The sequence below is a fragment of the Coturnix japonica genome, chromosome 1 (assembly GCF_001577835.2).
Source record: "Coturnix japonica isolate 7356 chromosome 1, Coturnix japonica 2.1, whole genome shotgun sequence".
NCBI classification, from domain to species: Eukaryota; Metazoa; Chordata; class Aves; order Galliformes; family Phasianidae; genus Coturnix; species Coturnix japonica.
In genome coordinates, this window is record NC_029516.1 from 153,609,596 (window position 1) to 153,617,274 (window position 7,679).

A 7,679-nucleotide genomic window follows, 5' to 3' on the forward strand; every position below is an offset into this window, starting at 1 on the left:
CACACTGGTACCCCAAATCCTTCTGGTAATCACAGAATCACAGAATCATAGAACAGCTTGGGATCACCAAATTTCAGTCCCCTGCCACAGGAAGGGCCACCAGCCTCCAGATGATCTAAAAACATCTTCTTTTGTCCTATCACTACCGATCTGTGTAAAAAGTTGATTTCTCTCCTGTTTATAAACTTCCTTTAAATACTGGAAATCTGCAAGGATGTTTCTCCTCAGCCTTCTCTTCTCCAGACTGAGTAAACCCAATTATTTCAGCCTATCTCTGTAGGGGATGTGCTTCAGCCCTTAGATCACCTTTGTGGCTTTCCTCTGGACCCTGCCCAAAACCTCCAAATCTTTCTTGTGTTGGGGGCCCCAGGCCTGGATGCAGTACTCCTGCTGGGGTCTTACGAGGGCAAAGGAGAGGGAGAAAATCACCTCCCTTGCCCTGCTAGCCACTCCACATCTGGTGGAGCCCAAGATACCATTGGACTTCTGAGCTACAAACACACACTGCTGACTCATGTTTTCATCAACCAGAAACTCTAAGTCCTTCTCAACAGGGCTACTCTGTTATACACCTGGAATTGTCCCAACCTAAGTACATAACCTTTCAGTTTCCTTTGTTAAACCTCATTAGGTTCACAATGGCCCAGCTTTTGAATTTATCAGTGTTCCTATGGATGGCATGCCTTACTTCTGATGTATAATTCGCACTGCTCTTCTTGGAGTCATCAGCAAATTACCTCACCCTGTCATCAGTGTCATTGATAAAGATGTTATGAAGTATCAGTCCCAAAACAGAGCCCTGTGGAACACAGCGCACCACTGGCCCCCTCTTAGCAATAGAGCCATTAACCACAACCCTCTGGATGCCACCTTCCAACCAATTCCTTACCTACTAAATAGTCCACTCTTCAAATTAATCTCTCTCCATTTGAGATATGAATGCAGTGTGGGACCATGTCAGGCCTTGCAGAAGTCCATACAGATGACATCAGTAGCCTTCTCTTTGTCCACCAATCCCACCACTCCATTATAGAAGGCCACCAGACTGATTGGGCACATCTTTACCTCTGATCACCCATCCACCCCCTGTGTGTCTTAACATGTCTTCTAGGAGGATCTGTTCCATAATCATCCCAGGCACAGAGGTGAGGCTCACTGGCCTGTAGTTTCCTGTATCCTCTTTCCTCCCTTACTTATAAACGGGAGTGACGTTTCCCTTGAAACCATGGCTTGTCCTATTAAGCAGATGGGACTGGACAACTGGCTGGCAACACAGGAAAGAGAGACATGTGAAAAGACAACAAAATATATGTGAAATTGAGCTTTAATGCTTTGTTTCCTCTAGTCCACCCACGCTTCAGATGTTCAAAAAAGGCCTCATACAACTTAATTATCTAAATCTGTCCAGATATAATCATACATTTTCCAGCACTTCTGAAGCACATTTATTTTACATCAGCTTTCTTCTTCCTTGTTTATTTAAAAATGAACCATTTTTAAATACCAATTACAAAGTAATTTCAGTTTCTTATCCTAGATGTCTGACTGTTTTTTTTTTTCAAACTAGCTTTACAAGGAGTATTTAAATAAGAAAAGGCACTGAGAAAAAATATGAAGCAGCGAAGTATTTTACAGATATGTTACAAATTATCGTCCTTTGCATCCATAATAGAGTAGGTGGCTGAAAAATGTTAGGCATGTAGTAACCTATGAGGAAAGAGTTACTCAGTCTCTTTCTTCATGTGGTGCCAGCACAATTACTCAGTAATTTAAAACATTACCACAAAACATCCTAAATATTTCTTGGAGTGTTTCTTCCCTCATAATAGTGGGCTCAGATCAGAACCATTCACCCTCAGACTTTCTGACAAGAAAGCTGGAGGCATGAGAATTCATGTCATAGGCAGTCTGTAAACCAAAACTGCCTCATCAGTCTGTGTAACATGGAAAAAAAAAAGCCCTTTCCACAGAGTACTGCTTAATTGCACACAGGAAGGATTTCATAATTTAGACCTTGTGCTTCAGTATTTCAGTGTAGTCTAATATAATTGAAACTTACTGGCTTCTTTTATCTTCCATCTAAACTGTTGTATTATGAAAGCATTACAGAAAATAACAGATGTTTGGGGATCTGGGAGCCTTATGCATAGTGGATAAGACAGACTGTGAACATCTCATAGCAGAGTTCATATCAGTTCATATTGTTTGTTATGTTTCTTAAGCCTGTTAGTCAAGGGAATTCTTTCAAGTTATCAAATAAATAAATATGGGACCAAGGCTTTGCATCCAGAACAATCACCTGCAATATTCTGCAGTATTCTGCCAGTCCTCATAGCATGACACCCCCTTGTCCTAGAAACAGGTCCTATTTGAACACCACCTCCTGGGAGTCTCTGCACACTATGTCAAACAGCAGTTGTTTTTCATTTCACAGACATTTTTATCCTGAAAATTTACAACAGATAAGAGTGTTAAGAAGAGAGGGAGAGGAGAGGAGAGGAGAGGAGAGGAGAGGAGAGGAGAAGGAGAGGAGGAGGAGAGGAGGTAGGAGAGGATGATGGGGGATGAGGAGAGAGGAGAGGAGAGGAAGGAGGAGAGTCAGGGAGGTATCATGAGGAGAGGATGAGGAGAGAGAGGAGAGAGAGAACGAGGAGAGGAGAGGAGAGGAGAGGAGAGGAAAAGGGAAGGAAAAAGAGAGAGGGAGAAAGAAAATGAGAAAGAGAGAAAAAAAAAAAGGAAAAGAAAAAAAAGAAAAAGAAAAAGAGAAAAAAGAAAAAGAAAAAAAAGAAGAGAAAAAAAAAAAAAAAAAGAAAAAAAAGGGGAAAAAGAAAAAAATAGAAGAAGGAAAAAAAAAGAAAAAAAAAAAAAAAAAGAGAGAGAGAGAAAGATCATGAAAGAATGAAGAAGAAAAGAAAAAGAAAAAGAAAACAAAAAAAAAAAAAAGAGAAAAGAAAGAAAAAAGAAAAAAAAAAAGAAAAATAAAAAAAAAAAAAGAAGAAGGAAAAAGGAAAAGAAAATGAAAAAGGAAAAGGAAAAGATAGAAAAGAAAAGAAAAGAAAAGAAAAGAAAAGAAAAGAAAAGAAAAGAAAAGAAAAGAAAAGAAAAGAAAAGAAAAGAAAAGAAAAGAAAAGAAAGAAAATGAATGCTTTCCTACAGAAGGAGGTATCTAGTTTTCTCCCATTTCTTTTCCATAGTTTCAAGCTCTATTGGTTCAAAATGCAGTAGATGATTAGTACTTGGAAGAAGTGCCTCTGTTTTTTGACATGTCAATTCTTGACAAGGTGCCTGAAAATTTTGTCATCGTGATATGCATATAACCGTGTTTGGAGGTCATGACAGATGTTGGAAAAATGAAGAATGTTCTATGGAATTATGAAGTGATTCAAGCAAAATTTAAACACTGCTTGCCATTGTTGAATAGCTACCAGCATTCCTGTAGGATGGTGCCTCACAGATCACATAGAATCTGTGAGAATGGTTCTCAGGAAGCTCCAGAGGCACCAAACAGGGGCAGACTGTGCAGGCTTGTTGGCTTTGGTCAAAGAACAAAGCACAAAATTTAGCAGCAAGTCAAAGTCATGCTGAAAGTCACATAGTCACAGAAAACATGTCTTTTTGGCATCAGCATTTTCTGGAGGAAAAACTTATATTGTAAATGTTTGTGCTCCTTTGTAATGATAAATACCTTTGCAGTAGACCCTGGAGTGGTGTATCAGAATTTAGAGCTTTTTTTGAAATATTTGTTTCCCTTTGCATTTACTTCTTTCTTAATAGAGTTTAGCTACCATCCGATGCAATAGGAATTGCACAGTTCAGACTTTCAAATCTTCCTAGATATTTTTAAATTATCAAACTTGTGATAAATTTTACTAACTGATCTTTTAAAGCTAAATTAATGTTTCATAAAGGGTAGAAATTGAAATTGAGGAGAGTACCAATCTTGGGATTAAAAGATCAGAACACCTTATTTTCTATATTATGTATGTTAATTACTCCTAGAATTACAGTTAAATTGGCTTATTGTTAGGAAAGCCAATAATAAGTGTCAGTGTGCTGACGCCTTTGAAAAATAAGCAGTAAAGTAAAAGCTTGTACACATTCAGCCTGTGTTTTAGGTAAGGGTTCAGCATCGTCAAAAATTTGTGCTTTTCTTGCAAAAAATTCTAAGCATCTAAATCTTTTTTTGCCCTTTATTCAAAGGAAACTTCTTTTATATTCTGATTTACAAAAACTTTCATTATATATTTTCAAGAAACAAAAACAAAAGCAATGTACTTTGTAGCTGAAAACAATTTCTAACATTAAAGAAGGTTAAGATTGTTTTGATCATTTGATCTTGTTCTGAGACCTGAATGTACAAACTTTTGGAACAAAATAGTCTACTCATTCCACTTCTCCAAGTCCTTTCCTTAAACTGTTGGATTATTAGAAGGAATTTAAGTTAACCATTTAGGCAGAGGGTCAGGTGTGCCTATCAACAGTTTTAACACTCTTCTGTGTAGATCATTTCCAGACCAAATACTGACAGAAAAAAAAATGGTCATTGAGATGTGGGAAGACATGAGTTATTGTGGAAAGGAAACTATTTCTAGATAAAGGTTTAATCAGCTTAAAATGAGGAGCTAAGTCCTGTACCAGCCTGGATACCCCAGTACAGAAGTACAGGGATCTTGCTATGACTGCTCAAGCTCCAGCCTTTGAAGTGCTGGGTTTGTTGGCAACAAGGCAGCAGAATAAGTTGCTCCTCAGCTCTCCTTTTTGCCTCAGCTGTGCATGTTACTTTTAGTAAAATAGCTTTTTGATTGCCAGAGTCTGAAGATTGGTATTTCGAAGTCTGTTCTGTTTCACTTTGAAAAACAGACTGTGAAATTCAAGAGCAGAGGAGCATCCTTAGTAACAACTGGAATGTCATTGCTATGGTGGCAGAAAGTCAGGTTGCAAACCCAGGGCAAATCTTCGTTGAACTCATATACCTCCCAAGCTAGGAACTTGACATTTTGCACTGCTATTTTTATATGTAGTGTAGTGGCTGACTTTCTTCTGATCTTCACAATGTGTATGCAGTGCTTTGGATAAAGTACTGTACACAGTAACATGAAAAATCACATTCATTACGAGATTTGGCATAGTCTAAGACTGCTTTGAAGTCTGGTTCTGTAACAAATCTTGCATAAACTCTCCTGTTCAGATGTTGATTATTTATTAATATTCCTTTCCCTCTAATAGAGATGTAAAATTTTTCAGTTTGAATGATGATGTAGAATAAAGAAGATACTGAAATAACAAATAATGCTAGCTGCATTTCACAGGGTCTACCAACAAAACAGGAAAAACAAAAACAAACAAACAAACAAAAAACCCCACATTTCAATGGAAACTAAATACAGCTGTCAAAAGTTAAGAAAGTAAAATAGAAACACTGTATGGAGAAAATGAAACCTAGTGATTTGTTGCCTCGGTAATTATTCCAAATATTTAATTACAACATAAGTGTTGTCCACTGAGGCAGATATCCCAAGAAATTAATTGCTCTGCAGAATTGACATTAACCAACCATAACATTGTAGTGAATTTATTCAATGCTTTTGATGTACAAAGATAGAGATAGTGAGAATTATTCCAAATAAATAAATCTTGGCAGAAAATTCTAGTTTGTTGGGCCTGAAATGTTTACTTTCCAACATATCAGTCTGGAATTATTTTGGTCTGGACACCTATTAAAAAGTTCCTAGATCTGTGGTGAGCACTTGGGCATGTTTGCTTTGGGAATGAAAGTTAATTCCTTCAAGGCCCTGGCAATGTTGTGTTCCTCAATCTACAATATCTGCTATGAAAGTAATACCTCTTACTTTATTATGCTGGTCCATGATGTCAGAGGTGGATGTTGATAGTATGGCAGTAAAGGTGGAACCTTCCCACCAATATCCCATTACACGTTGTTGCTTTGTGACAAAATGGCATCTGTCACGGAAGAGTGTATAAAGCAAAGGTGTGTCACTGACTTCCTCCGTGAAGAAAAAAAGGCATCCAGTGACACTGACAGATGCTTGTTGAACGTTTATGGAGCCCAGATAGTAAATGTGAGTGCGTTGAGGCAGGTGGTGCATTTCAGCAGTGGCAACTCTCAGTGGGTCACCTCCACAAGTACAGATTTTATGAGTGGCATGCAGGCTCTTGTTCATTGCTGGCAGAAAAGCATAGCTAATGATGGTGACTGTGTTGAAAGACAGTGTTTTGTAGCTGAGAAATTGCTCTGTCAAATAGTGTTATTGTGCTCTTTGTTTTAGTTTCCATGGAAATAAATAGGAGGCATTACTTTCCCTGTGACCTAAGTCCACTTGCCAGAACAGGGTTTGTGACTCGGGTACAGCTACATTTTAGGCTAGACTGATAATTTTAAGATAACGCAACACACCATTTTCATCTGAAAATAAAATCAACATTACTGACTGGAGAGATGAGGTCCTTGCTCACTGAAAGTCAGAGGCATTTTCCTTTTTCTTTAGGCTTTTTCCTGGGTTCCTTCCCAGCAATCTGCCACTGCTAGCAAAGGGTTTATTTGCTGAAGTGTGTCACATAGTTGTGTGCTTGTTTTACTCTGATTTTTATATTATACTCTGAAATACAAGTGCTTCATGACAAAAGCCAGGTTTTCCAGCTTCTCAGTAGCTTGCAGTGTATTGTGTCCTTCTTACATTTCAGCAACTGGCATTATGATTTTATTTTTTTTTTCCCCCCAGGAAAAAAAATAAAACAAAATATGCAGAGATCAGTTTGCCAGAGATCAGTTACAGTGCTGTAGGACTGGAGTTTGACAAAACAGGCTTTTGGAGTAGCAAAACAGAGTAGTAGTATCTACAAGGTGTAGTAAACAACAGGCATAATAGATGAAGATATGAGAGTGCTGCAGAACAGAGAAGAAAGATTAAGGTATAGAAACAAATTAACAAACAAAATCAACCCTGAATAGAAACTGCTTCCAGCAAAGGATTCCAGGTGCCAACCTGTGCTTGTAATACCTGTACCACCAACATCTGGAGCTAAGACTAGAAGAGTAATGGAAATCAAAGACTCTTTCAGTCAACAGAGATCTGCAAGATCTGAGCAAAGGATTCAGATCAATCCTATTTTTGCGTGCTTCCCTGGATAGATTGGTGTTTATTATCATTTCTTATAAAGGAATAGAAGACTCTGTGTTTTAAATTCTGTTGTCTTAAAATACTCAGGATTTAAAATTCACAGCAAGTCTATAAAATGCTTGAATTTATCAAGTTTTTGTAGACTCAAATAAAATGGCTAAATATATCAAAAGATTTGGCTTTACGGGCTATAATCCATTACCCTTAAGAGTCATCATCTATTGCAGCCAAATGCAATTTATTAATGTCAGAGAAGGACTGGCATTCTTCTTGTCAGGATAAACTCTGCACAGATTGTTACTCAGTGAAAGAACTGTCACGCTTCCCTTAATCAGCAGGCAACAGTAAATGGAAACAATACAACAACAACAACCACAACCACAAAAAAAATAATTAAAAAGATTTTTTTTTTTTTTTTTAGTGACAGATTAAAGAGAAGTGAAAGGATGTTAACATGAGACTGCAAGGAATGCAGCAAACTGGTGATAGTCAAATATGAAATACAGCATTTATTCTAATATCCTGTGAGCTAAGACACTA